General features: G+C 42.2%; 1 protein-coding gene across 7 annotated transcripts in view; it reads right to left on the minus strand.

Moving 5' to 3' along the window:
* The window catches only part of HPCAL1 (hippocalcin like 1), a 1,733,702-nt gene that overhangs the window by 1,358,822 nt on the left and 355,827 nt on the right, over positions 1 to 19,053 (minus strand). For all 7 annotated transcript variants that reach the window (XM_078647808.1, XM_078647811.1, XM_078647806.1 and 4 more), the window contains exon 2: positions 8,166 to 8,298. The gene's annotated coding sequence lies outside the window, so the exon portion shown is untranslated. The remainder of the gene's footprint in view (positions 1 to 8,165; positions 8,299 to 19,053) is intronic.

The following is a 19,053-nucleotide window of genomic DNA, read 5'->3' on the forward strand; positions in this document are numbered from 1 at the left end:
TCACAACTAACACAGGATCTATGGTTAGGTCAGCATTCGATAAAACAATCAGGACTAGGGGCTCCCCCTCACCAGACTACTCAGCAGAACCAGAATTTAAATGGCTAAGGGCATTTTATTAGTATATAATGAACATCTAATGGCGAATGAGGACCAAGAAATAAAAAAGGTCAAACTAACTTAATTGACAAGTAATGAATATACAGGAACAGTCCACACAAATGCAAACGACTATCAGGAAACACAAACCAAACCGGGAAACCCACATATTACAGCAGGCTGCTGCTTTACCTACCAGCAATATCTGTACATTCTGCAGCATTATTGGGGGCACCTTGTTCAGCCGCAGCAATAATACCAGCAAAACACATTTGGTAGGGGCGTGTGGAGGTTCAGAACATAGTCATCATCTGCTTTTCGTTTAAAGGTAAAGGACACTTCTTGGACATCAGCCTTTAACTGAACCTGGTTAGCTGCACCAACCCCACAACCACCTCCTTACATGTCTTGACTGTTCGACTACAGCTAGCACTGAGGAGTGAAGGACAAAATGACCTCCACGATACACTACTCAAAAGAAGTCCATTGACAGAAAGAGAAAGACAGTACCAGTCACACTCCTGTACCAGCTACCTACCCCAAAGACCTGAAGATCGGCCTTCGAGTCATAAACAGCATCCTCCCCTATTACAAACTGTCTCTGGGAACTGCACATCTTAAAATCGTAAGCCAACATAATTACAAAGCAGCTGGCAGTCAGCTACAGAGTAAAGGTCAACAGCCATGTTATTCTTTTGGGCTTTTTCCACTCAGATGCTCCTCTTCTCGGACGTACACTAATGACGTCACTGGAGAAGATGCACCGACTCTGCGCAGCATCACGAGGCTGCGAGGGATCTGGGAACACTATACTGAAAGAAGGCCATGGCCATTGGCAATCATGACTTGTTACTACTATCTGGAAAATGTATCTAATGATCGGGACTTCAAGCCAGTTTAGAAGTTCATGGGAACCGCGATTTTACTAACTGTGATCCCATTCTTAGAGTTTAAAATGTGTGCACGCAATTAAACCAGCCTTCCATCGCAACAGCATTTATTGAAGAACCCACATGCAGCTGAATAGTGCACACCCGGACAGGGTTTGTGGTCGGAAAACATCAATGCACAAAAATGACCGAATATCATGATTATATAGGACAGTCTAGGGTTGCACCCAAACCACAGGGCAGGCCCGGCTCTAGGATTTTTTCTCTGGGTGGGCCATAAATAATTATGGGCGGGCCAGTAACTATTTCAGGGATTCGATATTTTAGGTGTTGTCATCTGTCCTCTGTTGACATTTCTAAGACAATAACCACCACCCAAAGAGCTACAGATTTCCCCCTTCAATGATGCAATTCTGGCTTTGGAAAAGGGGAGGGACTTTGCTTGTCAGAACTTTAAAATGTAGACGCAGAACATTCAGGCTTAAGCATACTCCTTATGTGCAGCAACAGACAATTTCTTTTAATGTGGAATCTGCTACCTCATACTTTGCCACGAGACATCCATTTTATAAGCCTTGTTAGAATGAAATCCTGAGATGACCCTGCTGAGAATCAAAAAAGTGTCCTGTTGGTTACCTATTGGCTGGGCCACTGGAACTTTGCAGCAGAGAAGGGTCACATTATGTGGCAGTGTTGACTAAATTATGCAACAAAAAAAGGCCAACTATGCAGCATAATGCGTCACATTTTGTGATTGTATTAGTTTATTATTTTGATATTTTTACGCTTGCTAACACTAGACATAGATTGCATCTCATTGGTAATAGTTCAACACCTAAATATAGATATAAGTAACCAGAAGGTGACCAGTCAACCTTAGGGGAGAACCTTCTACTCTGTGCCACCACATGTTGATGCACTTTTATCAACTTTTGAACCGTTAGAGCTAAAAACCTTTTTAAAAATCTGCAGATCATGCAGAAGATAATGGATTATGTGGCAAATGAAACTATGCGAAAAGTGCCACATCTGCACAGTTACGTAATTCCGGTGCCCCTGCCCATAGGTCCCTGCACAAGGAATCTTTCTATCACTTCTAACAATCGCATACAAATTAATGTGGTGTGAATTAATGATGAGTAGAATGTTTTTTCATTTAGCCAATGAAAACATAAACCCTTTTTTTTTAACTTTTTCCATTAATTTATTTTTTATGTAATGCTACAAGTTAGTAATGGCCTCACAGCAGGAAGAGAATAAAAAAACCAGAGTAAATCTATATGCTGATTATAAACACATTTTCACTAACTTTTTTGTGAAAAGGAAATCCTTTGCAAAGTGTTTCCATCATATCACTTTTTGCAACTCGTAGGTACCTTGTGATGGAAGCCTGAAGCCTCTTTAGTGTGAGTGAGTGAAAGTGTTCAGTATGTCTGGGATGTACGTTGTTACAACGCATGCTTTTACTACACATGCCTTTACAACGCAGGATTTACCACGCAAGTCGTTACAACGACTTGCGTTGGGTAGTGCTGGATAGTGAATAGTTTAATTTACTATACCAACTCCAGTCCCCGTGGATAGTAGGGAAGGTGTTGGATAGTAAATTAAAATATTATCTATCCTAGAGCGCTCCCAGCGCAATTCGTTGTAATGACTTGCATTGAAAAACCTGCGTTGTAAAGGCACTGCGTGGTAAAAGTTGCGTCGTAAAGGATGTTTCCCGTATGTCTGTGCTGTTTATTTGCATATTTATTTATTGATTTATTTTATTTATAGTGCGTGACTCTCATCCGAATGGATATCACGGCGCTGAGGGAAAGCTCTTTCGAGTGAGAACATGGGATGGGAGTTCGGTAGCTAATCAAGCTTTGGGAAATAAATGTGTTTTCAATTTTTTTCTAAATGATAAATGGCAATCAATGAATTAAAGTTCAGTTGGAAGTTCGTTCCAGAGTTTTGCTGCCAGATGTGAGAAGGAACAACCCGCTACTCTGGACTTTTTAATGCGTTTGGTGATTGCCCTGGCCTGGTGGCACGATCGCAGATCTCGGTTAGGAAGATAGAACTTAACTCTGCATTGGAGAATTTTAGGTCCGGCACAATGCAGGACCTTATGTGCATGACACAGCATTTTGAACAAGGCCCTTTGTCTCATCGGGAGCCAATGTAAAGTCATCATGCATTCCTAGGCTGAGCTATACTTCCTCTTATTGCAAACCGCCTTGGCAGCCACATTCTGGAACTGCTGAAGTCGAGAGAAGAGATAGTCTGCCATGAAGATGAAAAGACCATTCCCATAATCCAGCCTGCTAATAAGCAATGCTTGGACCAGGATTTTTCTACACTCTAGCGGAATCCACTGGAATGTTCTCTTTCGCATTTTTAGGATTGCAAAACTTTTCCCGTAGAGTGCATGAACATGATTCTGCATGGTAAGTGTATTATCCTAGCCCTGCCAAGTGTCACGCATCAGGCATGACGCTATCACATTTCAGTGCTGGTGTTCGCATCACCGCACAAAATGCATTAGTCACGCATAATTAGGGACCCCTGACCACCTGTCCCCAGGCATGCTGTAACAAGAAGCCTTGGAAGCTGCAATAGCGAGCTCACTGTGCCAAGGAAAGCGGGCATGTGTCTGACGATGTCAGCAACTTAAGGTGAACTGGAGTGCAGCACAGCCTGGTGAATCAATATTCAACAGCACACCCAATATGTATTTTGCAGCTCATCATCGTTGTTTTTATGAAGGCGCGCTTCCCTGTACTGCTCCTTCGGCGGCAAGGCAGAGGCCATTCGGGAGGCGGGCGGCAGGTTGGATTTTCCTCCAGCTGCCGGGTGCCCCGCTGCGTGTCTCAGCAGCTATGGTAAATATGACCCCCGGCCGCAGTGATTCAATGGCCCAGGGAGGTAGTGAGTCTCGATGCAGCAGCAACAGTTGGTAACAGAGCCAGACAGTGGAGTGTAACTTCTGACCTGATCACGTGACTACTTGTGGAAGCCGAAGGCCCCCAAACACTTCGATCTTGCGCCTGTAAAAGACCAGTACAGAGTTGTGCAGTCACGGGTGCCCGCACTTCAAATCGGCGCCATGAGGATTGTGCTAACTGTTGTTAGTGCACCAGGCTCATAGGTGGTCCATAGGAAGATTTACTGCCGCTGCGGAGGACGACACAGAATGGCGCAAGAGAGAACCCTTTAACTTTACTGTGTCTCTCCGTGCGTGCCCGAAGAAATTATTTCAATGCAGTTTTATTTAGGGGGATCACCGGTGCTGTGGAGGTCTCTCTGGCTGGCAAAGATGGCAGCCGGGTGAACAGCACGCAAAAATGAAGTGCCAGTACCGGCCAGTCAGGTAGAATAAAGCACTTCTATGCGAAGACAAGTGCTGCTTGGCAGTGTCCAGCGACGTCTGTTCAGGCACTCTTTAACTGCCGTCTGCTGTTGCAACTTGTGCCCTGTGCCCAGCCAACCGTAAAGTTGGAAATCCGTATTTGTAAATGGAAATGGAAGTTCTGGCCCAAGACGAAACCAAGCAGTGAAGCGCTCAGTATGGAGCATTATCCCCAGCACCTGTTTACCAGCAGCAGTCAGGTTAGTCGTTCATTCATTTTCAGGTCTACAGACTACTGTACTGTCAAGTTGATCTCTGCAGCATTTGCTTATTAATACTAGATCGCAATGCCAGTTACTGCACACCATTCATTTCAGACTGAGCCTGGCAGTTTATTTCTTCACACACAGGACACATTGTATTTATGTTGTAACTGCGATAAATTGTCAGGCAATTTCCAGCGCAGAATAGCTATAACCAGAGAGGAACAGAAGTGTGTCCTTCTTGGCTCAGTAGTGGCTAATTACTTCTATATTATAGTGCTATAAGGACCCAGCCTGCTACTGTAAGCACATGAATTTTCACATTGTTTTAAAATTGTATTACACAAAGTATATGCTAGCCTACCACAACATTTGCAGACATAGTTCATTATAAAGCAAGTGTAGACTTTCATTTCAGGGGTTTTGCTCCAGTTGCAAGATATTAGTAGAACTTCTTGTGGATAAGTTCTGATATTTATCTCTCTCCATGCACCTTATTACATGTTTTTTTCCCATGAGAAAATGTCACTCTAGTGTCACACAGTTGGCAGTTAAATGTCATTCGTAAGCCCACTAATACCATGGACATGTCACATATAAGTATCTGAAAACTTGGCAGCTATGATGCCTGTTCTGCACTCACACGGAATCCGTCTACGGTTAAGTACCTTCCATTTCTAGTGCTTTGCAGCGGTTTTAAAATTGTCTTAGACTTTCTCGTTGCTCAAATGGGTGTAATTTCTTATATATATATATATATATATATATACATATATATATATATATATATATATGTTTGCCTCGTCTTCATGGCTTGATTTTGCATGCGAAAAAGTGTCACTCACAGTCGTTGAAATGTCACTCATAATTATACTAAAATTATGAAAATGTCACACATAGCAATCTGAAACCTTAGCAGCTATGTTATCCATGAGAATGCGCACATTTTTTGCCACCTGTTTAGGGGCTGGGGGTTTGCCCAAAGTAGAGGGCCACCATGTTGTATTCCAGTTTTGGTGAGCGCCCCCAAACAGTTGGATTTCAGACTTATCTGCATTAACTTTCAGACAATGGTCAGACATCCAAGCTGCCGTTTCTGTAAAACAGCTAGTAAGTCTGGTCCTAGTGTTATCTTGTCCGTCTAAAGTGACCATCAATTGGGTATCATCTGCATAGGAACATATGTGGATCCCCCACTTTCCACATATTTTCACCAGAGAGGACACAAATATTGAAAAGCGTGGGGCTTTATGATGCACCCTGTTTTACACCATGTTTAATGGGAAATGGGGTGGAGGAAAAAGTACCTAGCTGTATAGTTTGTGTTTGATTGGTCAAAAATGAATGGAGCCGTTGTAGGGCTTTTGAGTGTACGCCCTTGGTGGATAGAGTTTTCAGCAGGAAATTGTGTGAAACAGTGTTTAACACTGCCGACAAATCTAATAAGATCAGGCCAACGGCTTTGCCCTAATCTGCCACACATCTAATGTTGTCCAGTAGTCCTAAAAGTGTTGTCTCAGTACTGTTGTTTGTTCTGAAGCCCGTCTGGGAAATATCCAGAAGTTTATTGGCTTCAAGATAATGAGTAAACTGCCTATTCACTAATTTCTCCATCACTTTGGATAAATAAGGTAGTTGAGATATGGGACGGTAGTTGACTGGGTTGAGAGCATCAGCACCTGCTTTTTGTAGCAGAGGAACAACTGTGGCCTTCTTCCAGATCTCCGGGAACACTACCTTGCATAATGACTGATTAAAGACTTGAGTAACATGGGGGCAAATGATTGAGGCAATCCGAGAGAAGATATAGTGGGGACAGGGGTCTAGCGGGATCCTGATTTGACTTCCATCATGGTTTTTACCAACTCTTGTTCGGTGAATGGGACGACACTGTCAAGATGGACTAGTGTATCTGGATTAGGATTAAAAAATTCCTGTCTAAAACCGTCAGGTGTACATGAAAGGAGGCATAGATCCCTTCACCTTCTCCACAAAAAAACCTGCTGATCGGCTCACAACTCTCACGCGACGGAGTCAAGGTGTGCGACAAACCAAATGGGTTACAAGCTCTTTAACTATCTTCTATAGTTCTTTGGATGAGCTGCTATTCATAGCCACCCGATTGGAAAAATAGGTCTTTTTTGCATTCTTAATTGCAATGTTGTAGCTTTTCATTTCAGCCTTATACGACTGTCTGTCTATGTTTGTTTTAGACATCCTCCATTTATGCTCGAGGATTTTACATTTCCTTTTCAGTATCTTAAGATCCATAAAGTACAATTTTTCCGATTTGATTCTGGCCTGAAGCTCTTTTCCTATATGGGGGCGAAGAAATCAAGGGTATCATAGCAGCTACTATCCCTGCTGATTTCACACCTGTCCCCGGGCCTGAAACTAGTACATGTTAATTGTGTTAATAATTAAATAAACAATGAGGCAGAGTCCAATAGAGCTGCACGCCACTGTGAGGCATTACAATGAAAAATGCTCGTTTTTCAAGTCAAAATGGCCTAATATGGGCCAGGGTATTCCTTGGGTGGGCCTGGGTATTCCTTGGGTGGGCCAGAGTATTCCTTGGGTGGGCCTGGCCCACCCTCTAGAACCGGGCCTGCCGCACAGTACAGCAAATACGCTGCACGAACTGCAGCACAAATTGTTTAAACCTGGTCACGTCTCTCTTTACCAGACATTATGCCGAAGGGAGTGTAGGTACCTACAGAAAGATCTCAGAGCGTGTGGATAGGTAGCCACCTCCACGAGGATCCTGAAAGACGCCAGAACAGTGAGTCCAGATGATAAGAGTGAGAGGGAAAGCCTGCTCCCAGCAGAATACATTACACAGGCAACAGGCCAGCACCAATGATCAGACTAGACATACACATGGACAAGACTTCTTAATGCTGCATGCAGGCAGCCTCAAAACATTTGTCTAAATCGACACATGAGCACTGTGCCCCTCACGAAATTAATACTTAGCATAAGTAGGGGTTGCGCAATAAATACATGTAGGTGTCTGTTTCTAGCCAGGTGGCATTATTGGCAGTAGTAACCAGTGTTGGCAGTATTCATCGGTGTAAAGGCATACTGAATTCTAACGAGTCAGTAGTAAATGAAGGACAAGCATGGCTTGTGCTAGAGGGCTCACACTACATAGTATTGCATGCAGCTACTTAGTCATATCACAACAATGAACATTTACATGGCGATGTGCGAAGTACCACGCCCCAGGGATTTCGTAGTCTCTTGAACTATCCATTACATTGAGAGATGCAAATATGGAGCCAGATATCTGACATACACGGAACATCCGATTAGCCATTTAGGAATCAATACTTTGTACAAGGGCCACTTGAATCAAGTATTAATTATTACTAATGTTAACATAGTATCCTGTTAAATCATGAGTCCTGCAGACAAAAAAGCAGGACAATTTACAAATATATGCAACCAGAGCATATTTAGAAGTGTCTACACAGGGTAACGTCAACTGTTTAGGGCATAAGCAGCCCGGGACACCATTTGGTGACAAGCGATTGTGTAGATGGTCAAACATAAGAAAAACATACAAACTTTTACCTTCAGTAGGTTTGATGGACGATACACCAGCAGTGTGACAGACACATCACCACGAACAAGTTTGTAATATTCCAGTCATGAGGTTACTTGGATAAGAGGTGGGGCCCCTCTGAAGAGAATTATCTAGTGCGCCCTAAAAAGAACAAAAAAGACATATATCCGTAAATCACAATTTGCAAGGTTTTTGTCTAAATGCTACACAGCACTGTGCTTAAAATTCCTGAGTTTATGATTGAACACTTAACGAGGTTCAATATATTTCTGTATGAATCAGTGTCTTGATCCATTCCTATGTGCATTAGCACTTTCCTTTGGTTGACCCTCTATGACTTAATCAAGTTATCCTGAACTAGGGTAAACAATAACTAACAATGGTATGTTCCCCTCCTCCAAGTGCTTCAATACTGTGAAAGATTAAGTGAAGTAAAACTGAGCTGACGTTTATGTTTGCTTCACATTGCAAGATTCCATCATTGAGAGTTACCGTTCCTACTTAAAACACTTTAGCATAGGAATGCAACACTGACAGTACCTCATTTTATTGTGGCTTCTTTGTGAGGAAATTACTGGTTCAGGTTATTTTATGTTCAATAATTTTATTAAGATTTTAAAAAGATAAAAACAGTTAGGTACAGTTCATAATGATACCAGTATGAAGAATAAAGAATAATCCACAAGTTCATCGGAAGATAACAATAATAGCCAATAAATTGCGTAGAGCAAAAATGACAATCAAGAAATAGAGTGGCACTATTGAATCATAAGAACCCATGGGTGGCATCATTATTAAGAAAACAAAGATAAAGGAGAAAAGGAGAAAAAGAAAAGGAAAGATGACAGAAGACAGAAAAGAAGAAAGAAGGAAGAAGAAAGAAGAGAGAAGGAAAAGGAAGGATCTCACTGGGTGGCGCAACAAAACAAACCACTACATACACCAATCAGTCAGACGTCACAAAGGAATATTGATCGACCAACCCCCGTGAGGCCAAATCCATATAAGTATCTAGAGTTCTCAAAACATTTAAAGAAATAGTGGGAGTGAGATGAGCCCTATCCACAAAAGTGTGTGCACTTCTCAAGAAGGAAACCCTTGCCCACCACGTGCGGTAAGAAACAGAAGCAAAAGACTTCCACTCCATAAAAATCACCTTGACAGCCGAATCACCTTGACAGCCACCGTCAGTAAAAGATCTACAATTGCATATCCAAGGTATCTAACGGCAAAGGTATCTGGGAAGCCCAGGGTCCTAATAAGATCATAGGGAAAGAAAGAGGAAATCTAATTTGAAAGATTAACATGAGATGTTTATGAATAAGATCCCAAAAGGGCTGGAGAAGTGAACAATGAAAGAACATATGTGGATAATCACCGACCTCCAAGCCACAACTCCAACATAAATCATCATCCTTTAAATGAAGAGAACAACGCCGCTTAGGCGTCCAATGAAGGAGGTTGATGGAAAAAAATTTGGATTGAAATAGAGAAGGCGCAATTTTATTGCGCCGAGAGAACATACCTATCAATTGCCAGGTGTCCGACGACACGTGGTTCGTTATCTCCGTACCAAAGTGACGGGACCATTTTGCTGCGCGATAGTGTATGAGTCTGAAGATGTTGAAGACAAAAATGTATATCTGCGCGAAGCAATGTGACCAGACTTGAGCCACATAGATAATAAAGAAACCAAAGGGGAATCAGGAATAAGACGCACTTTGGCAAGAGCGACTTTAATTTTCAAAAAGGTATAAAAATCCAAATTAGAGAGTGAAAATTGCTGAGCTAAAGAAGAAAGAGGTAACGGGTCATTGTCGGAATTATAAAGATGCCGCACCAATGTGACACCTTTGGCAGACCAATATTGAATGAGTGGGGGGTCAATAAGAACCTTTATGCGGGGATTACGCCATAAAGACGACCACCTAGATTTATGAATCGGAGTAGCCAATCTCCGATCGATCACTTTAACAGCTGCAATGGTGTCCAATATAATAGCACGAGAAAAAAGAATAGATACTGAAGACGTGGTTAAAAATGAAGAGACTGGAAGAGGAGAAGAGAGGGCCTCTTCGATGCACATCCAAGAGGGGGTATGGCCCGGGAGTGAAGAAAACCACAACGCTCCCTGAGAGGCTAAAAAAGCGGTCTGATACTTTCCCCAATCTGGAAAATTACAGCCACCCATATCGTAGGATTTCCGCAATGCTTTATATGCAATACGAGCTCTCTTGTCATTCCAAAGAAATGAGGAAGTGATGGAATCAATCTCACGAAAAAAAGAAGAAGAGAGATTTAACGGGAGCATAGACGAGATAAAGTTGACAATAGGAGTGACCATCATTTTTAAGGTTTGGAGTCGGCCCCACCAAGAAATGTGTTTAGGAGACCAAGTCTCTAAAAGGCGACGGACCTTAATTAAGGTCTGAGTCTCATTATAGGCCACGGTATCCGATAAAGTACTACAAAACCAGACCCCTAAGTATTTAAGCTGTTTAGACTGTCATTTGAAACCTGCTGAGCCCATATGGGCTGGAAAACAATAAACATTAAGAGGAAACATCTCCGTCTTATCTCTGTTTAGAGTATACCCAGAGACCTTAGAAAAAAGGGCAATCATATCTGTGATCGCAGGAATAGCTGAAACAATATCTTCAGAAAAGATAAGGACATCATCTGCATATGCCGCTGATTTTAGGCACTGTGAGCCAAACGTAAAACTCTTAATATCCGGATGAAGATCAATTAGTCTCAGAAGCGGGTCAATAGCAAGTAAGAACAAAAGCGGGGACAGGGGGCAACCCTGACGAGTACCTTGACGAAGACTAAAAAACTCAGAGGGAGCTCCATTCACTCTAATATTCGCTCGAGGGTGGGCATGAAGAGACATCACCATATTAATAAAGGAGTCCCCAAGATTGTGAGCACGAAGAACAGCTTGTAAAAAAGGCCAAGAGACCTTGTCAAAAGCCTTCTCGGCGTCAAGGGCAAAAGCTGCAGCAGGAAGCGTGGATCGTTTAGCTGCCCCCAAAATATGGCAAAAGGTACGAATATTGTCTCTAGCAAGCCGACCTTTGACAAACCCAGTCTGTGAGGGATGAACTAAAGAAGGAATATAGGACTCCAAACGTTTAGCCAGAATTTTGGCATACATTTTCGCCTCCATATTAAGGAGGGAAATAGGACGAAAGTTTTTAGGGTCCGTGATATTCTTCCCCTCCTTAGGGATAACTACAATAGTAGCATCCGCCGCTGAACCGGAAACCGCACCATGTTGAATGAATGCATCAAAAAGGGTCTTGAGGCGAGGAACCATGAAAGGGAGGAAAGTTTTATAAAAAAGAATGGGAAAGCCATCAGGTCCCGGAGCCTTGCCAGAACGAGTAGCCTTGATAGCAAGAGTAATTTCCTCAGTTGTAATTGAGGCGCTTAACTGCTCCCTACCTTCCTCAGAAACAGAGTGAATAGGAATAGTGCTTAAAAACTCCTGACAAGCCTCCAAGGACGAAGGATTAGTAGGAGTATATAAATTATCATATAAATCACGAAAGACCGCAAGGATCTCCTTGGTCTGAAACTTTTGAACGCCGGATCTATCAGAGATAGACGAAATTTGAGCCAACTTATACCCAGAGTCCTGGAACTTCAATGTGACTGCTAATACTTTACCAGCACGATTTTTTAACAACAACCGTTTAGACTTTTGTGCTTGAATACCAATATGAGCCCGCTTAGTGACAAGGGCATTATATGAATATTTTGGTTTTTAATAGATTGTAAAAGTTGTGAATCTTTCGTTTGACGAAAGAGGATTTCACTCCGTTTAATATTGTCCGCTAAATCAGAAAGTTCCTTCTTAATGGCAGCATTCCTGCGAGCCATAACTTTAATGATGTAACTGCGAAGAGTACATTTAAAGGCATGCCACAAAACCACAGGAGAGTCAACGGACCCTTCATTATCAGAAAAAAATTGTTCAATTTCGGTTTGCAAGGCACTGATCGCAGCATCATCATAAAGAATCTCCGTATTTAACTTCCACGAAGGGGAGGATTTCCTAGGGGCGAGCCCCGAGAGGGAGAGGGAAACCGCCGCATGGTCTGAGATAAGAATAGGATGAATGAACGGTGAAGACGAAGATTGTAGCAAAGACGAATGAACCAAGAGGTAATCAATACGAGAAAAACTAGAATGAGGAGAGGAAAAGAAAGAAAAATCACTGCCAATAGGGTTATGAAGACGCCAGACATCATGAAGATTAGCGGAAGAACACATGTGTAATAAATGTTTGTGAGCTCTAGGAGGACGAAAAGAAAAAGCAGAGTTCCTATCCAGCAGAGGATCCAACGGTAAATTAAAGTCACCACCAACTATTAAATTACCATTGTGAGGCGTTCGGGAGAGTAATTAATTGATATTTTGCCAGAAAAGAGGATCATCAGTACTTGGAGCATAAATATTCAAAGCATAAAGATCATGAATACCATCAGATAGTCGAGATAAAATCCAACGACCTTCAGAGTCATGGTCAGAAGAAAGGATCGATAAGCCAGAAGTTTTAGAAATGAGGGTGATCACACCATTACGTTTACCAAGAGCATCAGAACATGCAACATCCATAACCCAGCCATTTCGCAACCACAAAGCCTCTTTATGGGATAACTTCGTCTCTTGCAAAAAGACCAGATCCGAAGACAAAGATTTGCAATATTCTAAAATTTTAGCCCTCTTAACCGAATGATTCAAACCCTTAACGTTAAGGGAAACTACATTTAAGCCAGGCATAAGTGCACAAAAAAAAAAGACACCACAAAAGGGAGACAGATGAACGGAAAAATAAAACACTACCATCGGACACACAGTAGAGAAACGCCACCAGGAGATCCAAGAGAAAAAAGAGAAAAGAAAGAGGAGAAGAGAGGGAGAGAGAAGAAAAGATAAGGAGAGAAAAGAAAGGAAGAAGAGAGAAGAAGAGACCCGCCAGGGTAGGTCTATGGGAGACCCGACTCATCAGGGGGAACATGGAGAGGGAAACAAAAGACCATCAGGAAAAAGACCAGGAGAGAAAGCAATAGATCCCAAACTGGAGAGAAGGAAACAGCAAGCAATGAGCGTAGAGCAAGAAAGTGAACCCAATAGCAAACTGGAAATCGGAAAATGGAAGGTATATAAAAGAGGTCCGGAAAAACAAATCCGAACAATGAGCGAAAACAAATGACAGAAAAAAACAATATGAAACTGAGGCATAGTCAATAATAAGCACTTGAATAAAAGCTAAATTGAGATAACAGTATCTTAGCTATATGCCAACAATTAAACGGCAAATAAGCCATAAATGCAATACAAAGAGCCAGAAAAAACTGAATTTAGAAAGCAAAAGATGATGTAAAAACAAGAAACTATCCAAAAATAATAAAAAGCAGTAATACATGGTATATATATATATAGAGGTCAAAAAGACAAGAACTATATACAGTATAAAATCAAGCAACTAAAATAAGAAGCAATATTAGATATGACTAGGAACAAAAGTACAAGGTGAAAAGCACATAGCGAAAGTATAGACAGAATATCATCACGTGCTAAAAAGAAATACTAGCCCGGGAGACACAAAACAGGTACAAGAAAGGCAAATATACAAAAAGAGACCAAGTGAATGAATATAAAGAGGAAAACTGACACAACGGCTCGAGCGGCTTAACAAAAGCAAACATCATAACCTACATAAGAAAAGAGAAGAGCATTACACAGCCAAATGCATTAACGTAAGATAAGAAAAGTAAAGAAAAATAAAAGGACAACCTAAAACAAAGATCAGTAAATATGAGATACATAAAGACGGTGCCAAAAATCGTCCATCACAAAGAGAATAATCAGGAAAGACAAACTGGCCACAAACAAATACCGGGAGAAAGAAGATAAATATCAATAATAGGACAAGCTAGAGCTGACCCGAGACAGACAAAGTAATTGGAAACTGAATATCAACCAGTGACCAACATATGAAAACAGGTAACAGAAGATGTGAGACGCATGTGCGAAGAACCAAAAAACGCCCACATCTGGGAGAACAAGCAAGAAAGACAAAAAGGCCACAAAAAAATGTCAGAAAAAGTGGATAAATACCAATAACAAGTGAAAGTAAAACAGACAGGTGACCAGCAACTCATGTGAAGAACGAGTAGCAACCAATAGTCTGCATACGGAATGAAAAAACGAAGGCATATGTGAAACGGCAAGACTCATGAAACCACGAGAAACAAGAAAGACAAAAATTCAAGTCCTAGAAAAACCAGGAGGTGAAGAGGAAACCATCTGAGACGGAGAAAGAATAAGAACAATAATAGTCAACAGAAAGCTGGCAAGGTAGGGACAAAACATCCAGAGAACGAATAGCAAACAACGACCAACATAAACTGCGAAGGAGCAATGACAGATGTGGAACAGTAAGACGCACTAAACCACGTGGAACAACAAAGAGAAAAACTCAAGTCCCAGAAGATCCAGGATTCGGAGCAGAGTCCATCTGTGATTCCAGTTGGTTATCGAAAAAAGAGGAAAGATCAGCAGGTTCATCGAAAATCCGATGGCGACCTTGGAAAGTTATACGAAACTTGGATGGACCAGCAAAGGAAAAAGGAATATGCATGTTCAAGAGACGTTTTCGCAGGTTGAGAAATCCTTTTCTCCGAATTACAGTGTCTCTGGCAAAATCCTGGGAGATAGTAATCCGGTGGCCGTCCCAAGATATCGATTTAACTTTCCTCATGTGAGCCAAAATCTGTTCTGAATGCTGATGACGCAGCGGTTTGAGGATTACTGCTCTCGGATAAGTGGAGTTTTTAGGTATAAACGCAGAAACTCGATGAGCTCTCTCAATTTCAAAGTCTCTCTGAAAGGAGATTTGTAGAGTAGAAGGTATCCATTTGGAGAGGAAATTAAAACTGTTCTGCATCTTCAGGAAGACCAAAAATACGCAGATTAGACCTCCGATTACGATCTTCCTGCTCCGTAAGGTCTCTGCGCAACGCCGCCATCGAACGTTCCATCTGAAGAAGAGACCTCGACTGTTGGTGCGAAGTATCCTCTACCATACTAATACGAGATTCAGTATTTGTAACCCTAACAGATAAGGCTTTAAAGTCACTCCTGATAGCAGCCACCGCAATTTGTAGTAAGTCTGTTAGTTTTAGTAGACTGCGCAATATCATGGACAGTATTTAAGTGCACCAGAATAGCATCTAAAGTGGAATTAGTATCTTTCTGAGAGGATTCAGGAGAGGGGGACTGTTGTTTAGAGCGTTTTAAAGTCCCTTAAGAATCCTTTGCAGTAGGAGAAGGCCCGATGATGTCCGTCATAAGAATAGACTACAGTAGGCAGTTCAAAAAGAATTTGACGTAGGGTAAATGAGCAAGGGATAAGAGTTATACAAAAAAGCTAGAGCTCACCAACTGCCACTGACCAGAAGCTCTGTAGCTCTATAGGCGCAGACTATGTCCTGGATAACAGCGCACAACATGGCGGACAAGAGCAGTTGAGGTAAAAAAAGGAAGCCAGAAAGACCCAAAAGTGCAAAAAATTAAATGCTGCCAAATAGCAAGCAACCTAGCAGTCAGGTTACATAGCATTAACCCCTCAGGTAAGGCAGGCAAGCAAGTAGAGCGAGACGCATGAGGTGAAAATCGGCAGTCAGAGATGCATAGAAGACAGCAAGCAAATAGTGCGCCTGTAATGGATAGAGTCAACTGTACAGGGTCATCAATAGCAAAAAGTAGTAAATATCACCTCAAAGCCGCTGTTCAACATATCGCGCTTGAAGACCTGGTTCTGATGCAAAAAAAACGAGCGACGCCATCGCAAAAACAAAATGGCGGCCGCTCACTGAAGTGCTGGTGCAGAGGATAACAATAAAAAAAAAGGACAGTTCTGGACGTCATTCGCAGAGAAAATCCACATGAGAGCACTCACTGCTCCTTCCGATACCCCATGCTGCAAGCTGAAGAGGAGACACATGGAAACGGGATCCTTAAATCGTCCCGACAGTCTTCGTCTCCCTGGAGCTCAAGCGCTACCCGCCATCACATAGCGGCGCGCAAGCCACGCCCCCCTTACTGGTTCAGGTTATTTTGAGTTTTTTTGCTGTGGCAAGTATGACCTCTCAAGACAGAGTTAAGGTACTCTCCTGGTGCCATGTTTAAAACATATATACACTCTTTAAAGAATGTCACTTGACTTGCATGTACAAAAGTGTTATAGATGAAAATGGGGTCTCCATGATAGATTGTCTTGATGTGGAGTATATTTTTGACCTCTTACATACATGCCACTGTGCGTGTAGTTTTATTGTGCACATTGTGCTTATACGTTATTTCTATATCCTTGTCTTTTGCCAGTTTGTGTTTATGAACTGAGGGCCTGATGTACAAAAAAAGTCAGTTTGCGATTTCCCAATTGCAAATTTTTTTGGTTCGCAATTAGGAAATCTCATCCTTAGGCTTAGACACGTTTTGCAATTCCCAGTGGTCGCAAATAGACCTACCTCATACATTCCTATGGTTGTTCTCACTTTGCTACCCATTGGACCATGTCCGCAATTGATTTTTAAATAAAGCTATTTTTTAATGCAGCCCGTTTTCCATAAAAGAAAACAGGATGCATTTCAAAAATAAAAGCTACCTTTTCATTTGTTTTAACAAACTAGAGGCAGGCAAAAGACAAAAACTCTTAATCCCAGTGATGGCATGAGACCTGGAAGCCAACCACCATTGACTTCAACGTTGTCACAATCACGTTCACAGGCCCCAGTTGGAAACATTTTTGGCAGAGCTCAACCTCTATTGTGTCCTAATGAAAAAATATACAAAAAACACTGGGAAATGATTCAAGTACCAAAACGGGAAGTGAAAATGCACAAAATGCCTTGAACAATATAACAAAAAGCTCTATAAGCCAAGGTCATATAAAGGTATAGAACGAAGGGTTAACCCACTATAGTCACTGGGACCTGGGTGTTTAGACTATACATATATAAGGGGGTCCCAGTGTACACACAGGCAATCAAACAAAATATATATATATACAAAAGATAGAAAACAATAATGGTGAAAAATCTTGGTCACACTTGTTTTAATCACAGTGTGAAAGGGAAGCAGCAATTTCCAAACAAATTTTAAAACAGCAAAGGTATTCAGTCACCATAAAAGTAAAGTGTGCCCCGAGAGGTTGGAGAAAAGGGAAGGTAGTGCAAAGCGAGGATAAATGATAGTGCAACTTAGTACAGTTTAAATATGCCAAAAGCTCAATCACTTATCAAACAATACAGTATTCACCCTGGCTTCACGTCGTGAGCCAGTTATATCAGAAGACAGATGTTCTTAGTATTTCATGTGTCAACGTGCTCACAGCGCTGCTACATATATTACAGTCATTATTGGCACCAGCCGTTGATTGGATAGAAACATAGTCGATGTTTCGACCCCACAATAAAATGGTAGGCAACAGTTGAAGCCTTAGGACGGGGTCTTCATCAGGATGGGGGGTGAAGGGGCAATAGATTCATGGGCAAGACATCAAGGATCATGGGCCAGGAGGCTCCACATCTGCAGTAGCACTGGAAAATTATTGTAAGACGAGATAAATCATCAAGAAAATTAATTACAGATGAGATGTCATCATAGCAATGAAGAAGAGTTCAATTTTAGTAGAAGAAGTCTTCCAAAATGAAGAACACAAGCCGCTCACCAAAGTCCGCACCTACTTTAACAGCAGCCGCAAAGCGGCCTGTCCGTATGCGTGTTCTCCTCCCAAATGGGAGGAGAACACGCATACGGACAGGCCGCTTTGCGGCTGCTGTGAAAGTAGGTGCCGACTTTGGTGAGCGGCTTGTGTTCTTCAATGTCAAGAGCTCAAACCTGCGTCAATGCGAGACCTATTGCAATGCAGATGCTTTTTGAAATTTGCAGTTATACCCTGCCCAAGCATCAGGTGAGGGGCCCCTTCTGTGCGATTGTTGTTCTATGCCTCTAAGCTTTTGATGGCTCCAGTAGTGGTTGGAGCTGCGGGTAGCGACAGAATCCTCACCCATATTATATGGTAATATCCACACATTGCTTCTGTCCGGGGTGAAAAAAAAACACTGTCTCGAAGATGGTCCCTTGAGTGGAGGTGATTTTGCTGGGAGGACCCTCTGAAGCAGAATATTATCTGTAGTGTACTCTGTGTGGGAAAACCTTGTAATGTATGCTGCTTGCAGCCAAATGTGATTTTGAGTAGGTGGGCAACAGTAATTCTCCTGTGTGAGAATACGTGGTGGCAGTGTTTTGGGCTCCTGGGAATAGAAAATGGCCCTGGGACGTGAGCATACCTTTCGAAAACAATGTGGCATGTTACTTTCTTACCTGACTAAAATCTTTAACTGGCTCCACGGCCCACAGAGACTCAGGTAGTTGGACATTCTGGAATATTCTGAATTGTGCGACACCCGAGATGACAGGGGCGGTGGGGCACAAGCCCGCTTAGTTGTACCGTTATGGGAGAGGAGCTCTGTGGTTGGATGCAAGGGAATGATATTGAAATCAGTGAAGCACTGTTTACTGTCGTTCAATCAGGTGGAAAGGGGTTGGGGAAGATGAGAGGGACTGTGAGTACGTTTCTCCATATAACAGTTTGAATAAAAGTTTATGGAAAGCTAACCTAGCAGGTAGATGAGACTCCGTGCCGAAGCCGCGGGGGTAATGGTGTGTAAAACTCAAATTTCGTTGATACAGGGTGCGGGGGGCATCAGCAACAGCTCAAGGAGCACCAGGTGTTCACAGAAAGCTCTTTGGCTGTTGCACTGAGTGATAGGTGCGGGTCGTGCTATGCCTGCCTGTTCTTTTACAGGAGACACAATA

This window comes from Lissotriton helveticus, chromosome 6 (assembly GCF_964261635.1).
Source record: "Lissotriton helveticus chromosome 6, aLisHel1.1, whole genome shotgun sequence".
In the NCBI taxonomy this organism is placed as follows: domain Eukaryota; kingdom Metazoa; phylum Chordata; class Amphibia; order Caudata; family Salamandridae; genus Lissotriton; species Lissotriton helveticus.